We start from the raw sequence: 7464 nt of genomic DNA, 5'->3' as shown, positions 1-7464 counted from the left end.
GGATTTCAAGGATAACACCAACCCCGAATATATGCTTTATAGCTTAACTTTTGTACCTAAGATCCAATTTGATGATAGACACCAAAAGAAAAGCAGAAATTGCTACAAAGAAAATTTTTTAGAGGACTTTCAACACCATATCAATTTCATACATCATGAAATTTCAATTATGGTAAGGTCAAATGGTACTAAATTTCCACAAAGAAAGTCATCAGGGAAGATGAGAGATTTTCTTTCTCTTATACAAATAATAGGTAGAAAAAAGGATGTGTGAACAGAAAATATAACACCATTCAAAAACTATCATCAACATTATCACCAATAGTTCTTAAATAAGATTCTGCCTAATTTGAAGTTAGTTTGGTCAGTGTTCTACTGTATTTTTTGTAAGACAAAAATATGATGCTTTTGCTATATGTGGCTTATTTTTTTTCATATCACTACAATCTCGTTCCAGAAGACGCTATTCTACAATAATTTATGTGTTGTTATAAATTTCTATGAGAAAATTTTGTCAAATATCCCCAGCTAATGAAAAAAATAAATTGCAAAATCTCTCAATCCTCATAGTCATTTGTAACCATCTTCTCTTCATATGTATTTTGTAAGAACAGGTCATTTCACCATTCAATTAAAAATTTAATTTGTTGCTGTTGACAACATAGAGAAATATGAATCATTTATAACAGCTTATTTTGAATAAAAACATGAATGCATTCAACAGAAACATAATTTACCAGAAAATTTATCACATGAACAGCTTGGAAGCAGATGTGTTGGTTCAATGGGCATAAATCCATGTCCAGTATCAGCACATTAAATAAGAAAATCATTTTATTAAGAGCAAGCACAAATTGGTCTGGCATGACACAAAGAGTTATGATAAGAACTGATCTTGCTAGTCCCTGGCTTAATAAAATAGATATTTATAATTTGATGGCTTCTCAACAATAATAATCAATGTTTCTAATTTTCAGAGGAGCAAGATGCAGGTTCTAAGAAAGTCAAGTTGTGAGAGATTTCAGTCCTTTTTCAGGAAAAAAATGGGAGGCTTAGCAGATAGCCAGAGCCATGTGAGGAGTCTGTTTCACTCTGGTCAGATTCACTATTGGCATTTCTTACATATAATAAAATTGAGACAGATTTATATAAAGAAATGGACTACATATTATATATCTAACTCAAAAAATATAGGGAAAAGTAGTTACTTCATAAGTACTTTATACATAGAATTATAAAGAGACACGTAAATACAGATTTATCTCTGAATAAGTTCAAACAAAAAAGGACCCAAAATGAATGATATTGGGTCTAGTAGGATAAAATGAATTACAGGAAATAGGAGTGTGATAAGCAGAATAGTATCTCTCAAAGCTGCCCACATCCTAGTCCCTACAAGCTGTGAACATGCTGCCTTACATGACAAAGAGGAATTAGGTTGCAAATAGAATAAACTATACAAAACAATTGGAATTAAATAGGGAGACTATTCTTAATTATTTGAATATCTGGTTTGTAGACTCAGTGTAACCACAAGGGTCCTTAATGGGAAAGTGGGAAAAGGAGGCAGAAGCGGAGGTCAGAGTTATACAATTAATGAAGGACTTGATTTGCCATTGCTGATTTTGAAAATGAAGGAAGAGACCATGACCTAAGGAATGTGGATAATGAGTAGAAGCTGAAAAGGCCAAAAAATGGATTCTCTCTTTGTGCTTTCAGAAAGGAACACAACCTTGCCTACACCCAGTATAAGATATGTTTTGGAATTGTAGCCTACCGAATTGTAAGATAGTAAAATTGTGCAGTATTAAATCACTACATTGTAATGATCTGTGACAGCAACAATAGAAAAGAATAAAAGGTAGACAAAGTAAAAATCTATACACAGAATTATAAGAACCTCTTGTCTCCTTATATACGCAGACTTAGAAGCTCTTTCTAAGTACTCGGTTTCAAGAAGTTCCATCTAAAATATGCTTGCATCAGGTGTTTAGTTCCTAATTGTCCATGTATAATGGACAAAGGTCATCTGACATTTGAGGAGACTATGTCATGAAAAAAATACACAAATACCAATCAATAGTAAACTCCTCTCCCAAAAAGGGATTGGAGAAAAAGATGTAATGTGGGGAGAAAAATTAATTTTCACTAAAAATAATATAGTCGACCGGGCTCGGTAGCTCAGCCTGTAATCCCATCGCTTTGGGAGGCCGAGGTGAGTGGACTGCCTGAGCCCGCGGGTTCGAGACCTGCCTGGGCAGCTGGTGAGATCTCATCTCTACAATAAATTAAAAAATTAGCCGGATGTGGTAGCGCATGCCTGTAATTCCGGCTACTTGGAAGGCTGAGGCGGAAGGATCGCCGGAGCCCAGCAGGTCGAGGCTGCGGTGGCCAAGAGCGTGCCACTGCACTCCAGTCTGGGTGACGGAGTGAGACTCCAACTCAAGTAATAATAATAATAATAATAATAATAATAATAATAATAATATCAAGGAGATAGAAGTTTTTATATAAATAAAATAAATCAGAAAGCACTGGAAAAAGTACAATCATAAAACTTAGAAACGTAAGATATGAAAGCTGAAATTGTACCTAATGCTGAACTGTACCTGACATCTTTAAAATAAAAGTACATAAATATCAACAAGGGTACCTGATCCTAATCCAGGCAAACTGAGGTCCAATGGGAGGGCCAAACTTCACCTGTATGTAAACCACTTATGTACCCAATCCTGACTTGTACCCCACACCTTTAAAAGAAAAAAGAAAAAAAACATAGCACCCATGTTAAAAAAGGTTATCAATAGAATTATTGAAAGACACAATTTTAAAATCCTTCCAAAAGGTAGAAGAATAATGAGAAATAGATGGAAATAGAAGAAAGAGTACAAATTTAGAAAATGAAACTTCTAGAAAGATAGAAATAAAAAAGCATGTGGTAAAGATTAATTTTGCCCAAAGAGAAATCTGGCCATTGTCCTTGGCTCTAGAGAAGTAATCTCTAAGGTATTGGAATTTCCTGCCTGATGGGTGTTTTATTTTACCTTGGCTCTTTGAACGATGCCCAATACTCCAGGTTAATAATGGGATTTATGTTGGAAACTTTGGCTACATCTGATAGTCTATGCTAACAATGTGATTCATGGTGGGGAAGTTTTTGGAGACTAACTTCAGCCACGTGGGCAGTCAGTCATGCCTATGTGACTGAATCCCAGTAAAAACTCTGGTCACCAAGAGTCAAGTGAGCGTCCCTGGAAGACAATAATCCACGTATATCATACACATGGTTTCTGGAGAATTTAGCACTGTCCAGAAGTCCACTGAGAGAAGACAACTGAAAGTTTATGCTTAGAACCCTACTGGCTGCTATGTTTTTTCCTTATGCTAATGTTAATATGTATCCTTTTGCTATAAAAAAACCATACCATGAACATAATAGCTTTCTGTGAGCCTGTGAATTATTCTAACAAATGATTGTAGCTGAGGGTAATCTTGGGGATCTTCAAACTTGCAAATGATATCATAATTAAGAGTGGTCTTATGGATTCTTGAACTCTTCAACTGTATGCCAACAAGAGTAACTTTAGGAAAAACAAAAAACAAAACTTGACAATATTAGGTGATGAAAATGTGAAGATACAGAAACTCTTAATTATTGCTAATGGGAATGCAAAATGCAACAGCAATTTTGGAAATAATTTTGGCAATTTCTTATAGTGTCATACACATCCTTATCACATGATACAGGGATTCCAATTCTAGGCATTCATCTAAGAGAAATAAAAATTTATGTTCACACAAAAACATATAGGAAAATGTTTATAGTAGCTTTATTTATAGTTGCAGGAGCAAGAAACAACTCTGCTTTCATCAACAGATCAAGAAAAAACTTTTATACTTTCATATAGTAAATAATATTTATCAATAAAATGGAATAGACTCTTGATGCACACATAAATTAAAATTAATTACAAATGTATTTCTTTAGGCGAAAAAAGCTAAACTCAAAAGACTGCAATTTGTATGGTTCCATTTATATGGCATTCCACAGAATTCAAAAATATAGGTATGGACAACAGATGAGTGATTGCCAGAGGATGGAATTAAGGAGACAGACCACAAAGAGCTAGGCAGCCTGAGGGAATTTTAGGGGGTGATGAAACAGTTCTGTATTGTGGTTGTATAGATGTAGACATAATTGTATGCATTTGTGAAAATTCACAGGGCTATTCATTACAAGGGGTTAATTTTATAATACTCAAATAAAGAAATAAAATTTTTAAATATTAAATAAAAACAATGGAAGAAACCACAAAGACTTTACAAGTGAGGAAGTTTGATCATTTAAAAATAAAACTCAATGTTGCAATGCCATAAAAATAATGAAGGGAAATAAATTGCAACTTAAGATCAAATATCTCATAAATCTATTGACAATAAAATATTTGTGAATATGCAAGTTCTCAAAATACTTGCTTCACCATATTCTTTCTCTGGAAGGAACAGCAAAATTCACTTCATTGAAATGAATGAGTCCAATGAATATGAGAAAGATATCAGAAGGAAGACACTGAGGATTCAACACAAGAATGAGATGGAGGGAATTCCCAGTGTGAGAGGAAGGAAAGCTGTAGGTTTACAGCTGAGAAGTAGCCTTGAGAGAAGCAAACACAGAATTCATTGGGACTGTGGTAGACTCTACAGGGTGAAGCAGAAAAATGTCATTGTCTGCAGCTGGAGCAATGAAATGATGTAATTTTGCAGTGGAGAAACCTGACAGACCATCTTCGTCAAAGTGGTCATCGTCAGTTACGGGACAAATTAAAGTTGTGTGCCCCTGCTAGGATGCAATAAGAAAAACACAAAACAAGTTCAGTGCTATCATTGCCAAACAGGAATAACCTGAGTGTAATCATGAGACACATCAACCAAATTCAAATTTAAAAAGAGACTACTGAGTAAGTGGTCTATAAGCTTCACAAAGGTGTCACGGTCGTGAAGGTCATGGAGAGTCTGAGGAACTCAGACTAAAGAGAACTAAAAATATATGACAACTGGATGCAATACGTGATTATAAACTGGATCATTTTGTTATAAAATACATCATTAGGACAACTGGTGAATCTAAAGGTCTGGAGATTAGATGGAAATCACATATTCTTTTATAACATTTTAATTGTTTCAAAAATTTTAAAAATAATGACATTGTTTTTAGACTTGAGTCAGTTTTCAAATTTAGAATTCACTGAATAGAGGAGAGCCTGCAGGAGTGTGTGCAGGAAGGTCTATAGAAAGAAAGACTCTGCAACATCATGGTGAGTGTACATCAGTGATTACCCAATCCTTTGCAACAGGCATTGATTTACCACAATAATTGTACACTGTGTGGAGAAAGGAGAATAGACAAACATTTCAAACAAAATTGGGTGAAGGATCTGAGTTGACGTTGATAAATAGAACTTTACCATGGCCTGCCTCCAGCTCCCTCTCCCATAAAAACACAGGTATATTGGGACTCAAAAATGAAGTCCTGGTTCAGGTCTAGCCAATGAACCCAATAGTAGTCATTTCCCTTGTCCCCAGATATATAATTGGAATGACTTTTCCTAATACTGACATTGCCCTCACTTTGGCTCTTCAACCAGTAAGGTGAGGTAAAAAGTAAGAGCTGTCATAGTGAGGTAGTCCAAGTAGCAGTCTCTGAAACTTCCACTCCCCAGTACCACTGCAAAATAGCACATCTTTGCTGGGGGAAAGGGACAAAGGTTAATGCTACCTTTAAGGGTTGAAAACACTCAGAGCTGGTGGTTCCCATAGTATCTCCAACTAATTTGCTGATCTGGCCCCTAAAGGAACCAGAGGATGCTGAGAAAAACTGAACCACCACAAACTCAGATAGGCAGAAGCCCCATGGTAGTTGCTATGTCAGATGTGGTGCTTTACGTAAAGCATATTAACATGATTTCAGGTAAATATCAAGTGACTATTGACGTGAGAAATGTGTCCTTTGCAAAACCTATCAGAAAGAAAATTTAGAAACAGCTTACAGTTACCTGGAATGAACAAGTTTTGTCCCAAGGCTGTTAACACTACCTCATCCCTGTTGTGATACAGCCTAAAGAGACCTGTATCTACTGGACAATCCTTCAGAATACACTAGCCCACCATATTGGCTTCCCAATCAGTACAACTATTAGGGATCTAATGGTTTAGGGGAGATAGCAAAAAAAACCCATAGTTTATAGATCAAATCTGCCCCACCATCCCTTTTGTAAACAAAGTTTTATTGCAACACAGCAATGCTCATTTTGTTTACAAATTGTCTAAAATTGTTCTCATGCTACAATGACAGAGTTGAATAATTGTGGCCAAGACTATATGGATCACAGAACCTAAAATATTTATTCTTTGACGTTTTCCAGAAAGTTTGCTGACCCCTTATCTGGGGCATGCCAGGACAACTCCCCAAAATAAATAACAGAGTAGAATTTCCTTCACCTGCAGTGGCAGGGTCTGTGGTTTACTCCCCTCTCTTCTTCCCTCCTGTCCAAGAAATGAAGCTCACCAAGGTCCTAAAGAAGCTGCTCCCAGAACTCCTGTGAAGTAGATGGATCTGAGCGGCACTGGGAGACTCACAGGGTCCCTGTTTCAGGATTTAGCAAATTGTTCTCCTGGCTGCTGAGAAAGTTTGTGCTCCCTCTTCAGGAACTGGATAAGCTGAAAAGAGCTATTTGTCGAAGTTCATGTTCACTTCATCAGGCATTCAACATTCAATGCCTGCTGGATACAGCAGTATAAATGTCCAACGCCTCCACCTCAACTCAGGAAATCTCTAAAGGGTCATGTCATCAGGCTCAGCTGATCACTTGTTGTGACTGCACCATAGTAAAATTTCTCCATCTGTCCCATCCTATATCATCCTTTTCCCCACAGGTGCTGATCTCTACAATACCCCCTAATAACCTTCTTACATGGTAATCTCTGTCTGTTTCCCAGGAAACACATCCTGTGACAACCTTTTATTTAGAAACATGAAACCAGCTAAAGAAGTTGAAAGTGACGGGCAGAGGGACCTGGCAATGGAGAGCTACTTTTTCTTGAAAGATCTGTTCAACTATTTGATATTTTTAAGTATGTGCATGTGTTTTTAACACAAATTTAAACATGATGTTAAAAATAGAAAAAAGCTCTTTAAAAGATTGCACAGGAGAAATCCTTATAATTGTGAGTCAGATTTGTTTTCCATCTCCTTTTATTTTTATTTGCAAATCTTCAAAACCAAGCTCCACGGAAGCTACAGAAATATCCAAAGTCTAATTTTCTTACCATGTTATATGCAAACTGTATGATATCCCATCTGTCTCTTTATTTCTTATTCTTTCTTGCATACATGAATGCGCTTGCCCACACATATTCCCAATGCACAGGAATTTGGTTTGGGAACTTTTTCTTACATGTCACTAC

Source organism: Carlito syrichta, unplaced genomic scaffold (genome assembly GCF_000164805.1).
Source record: "Carlito syrichta isolate Samal-C Ts95f unplaced genomic scaffold, Tarsius_syrichta-2.0.1 Scaffold288685, whole genome shotgun sequence".
Taxonomy (NCBI): Eukaryota; Metazoa; Chordata; class Mammalia; order Primates; family Tarsiidae; genus Carlito; species Carlito syrichta.
The sequence above is the reverse complement of the archived record's forward strand: the minus strand, read 5'-3'. Positions refer to the sequence as shown.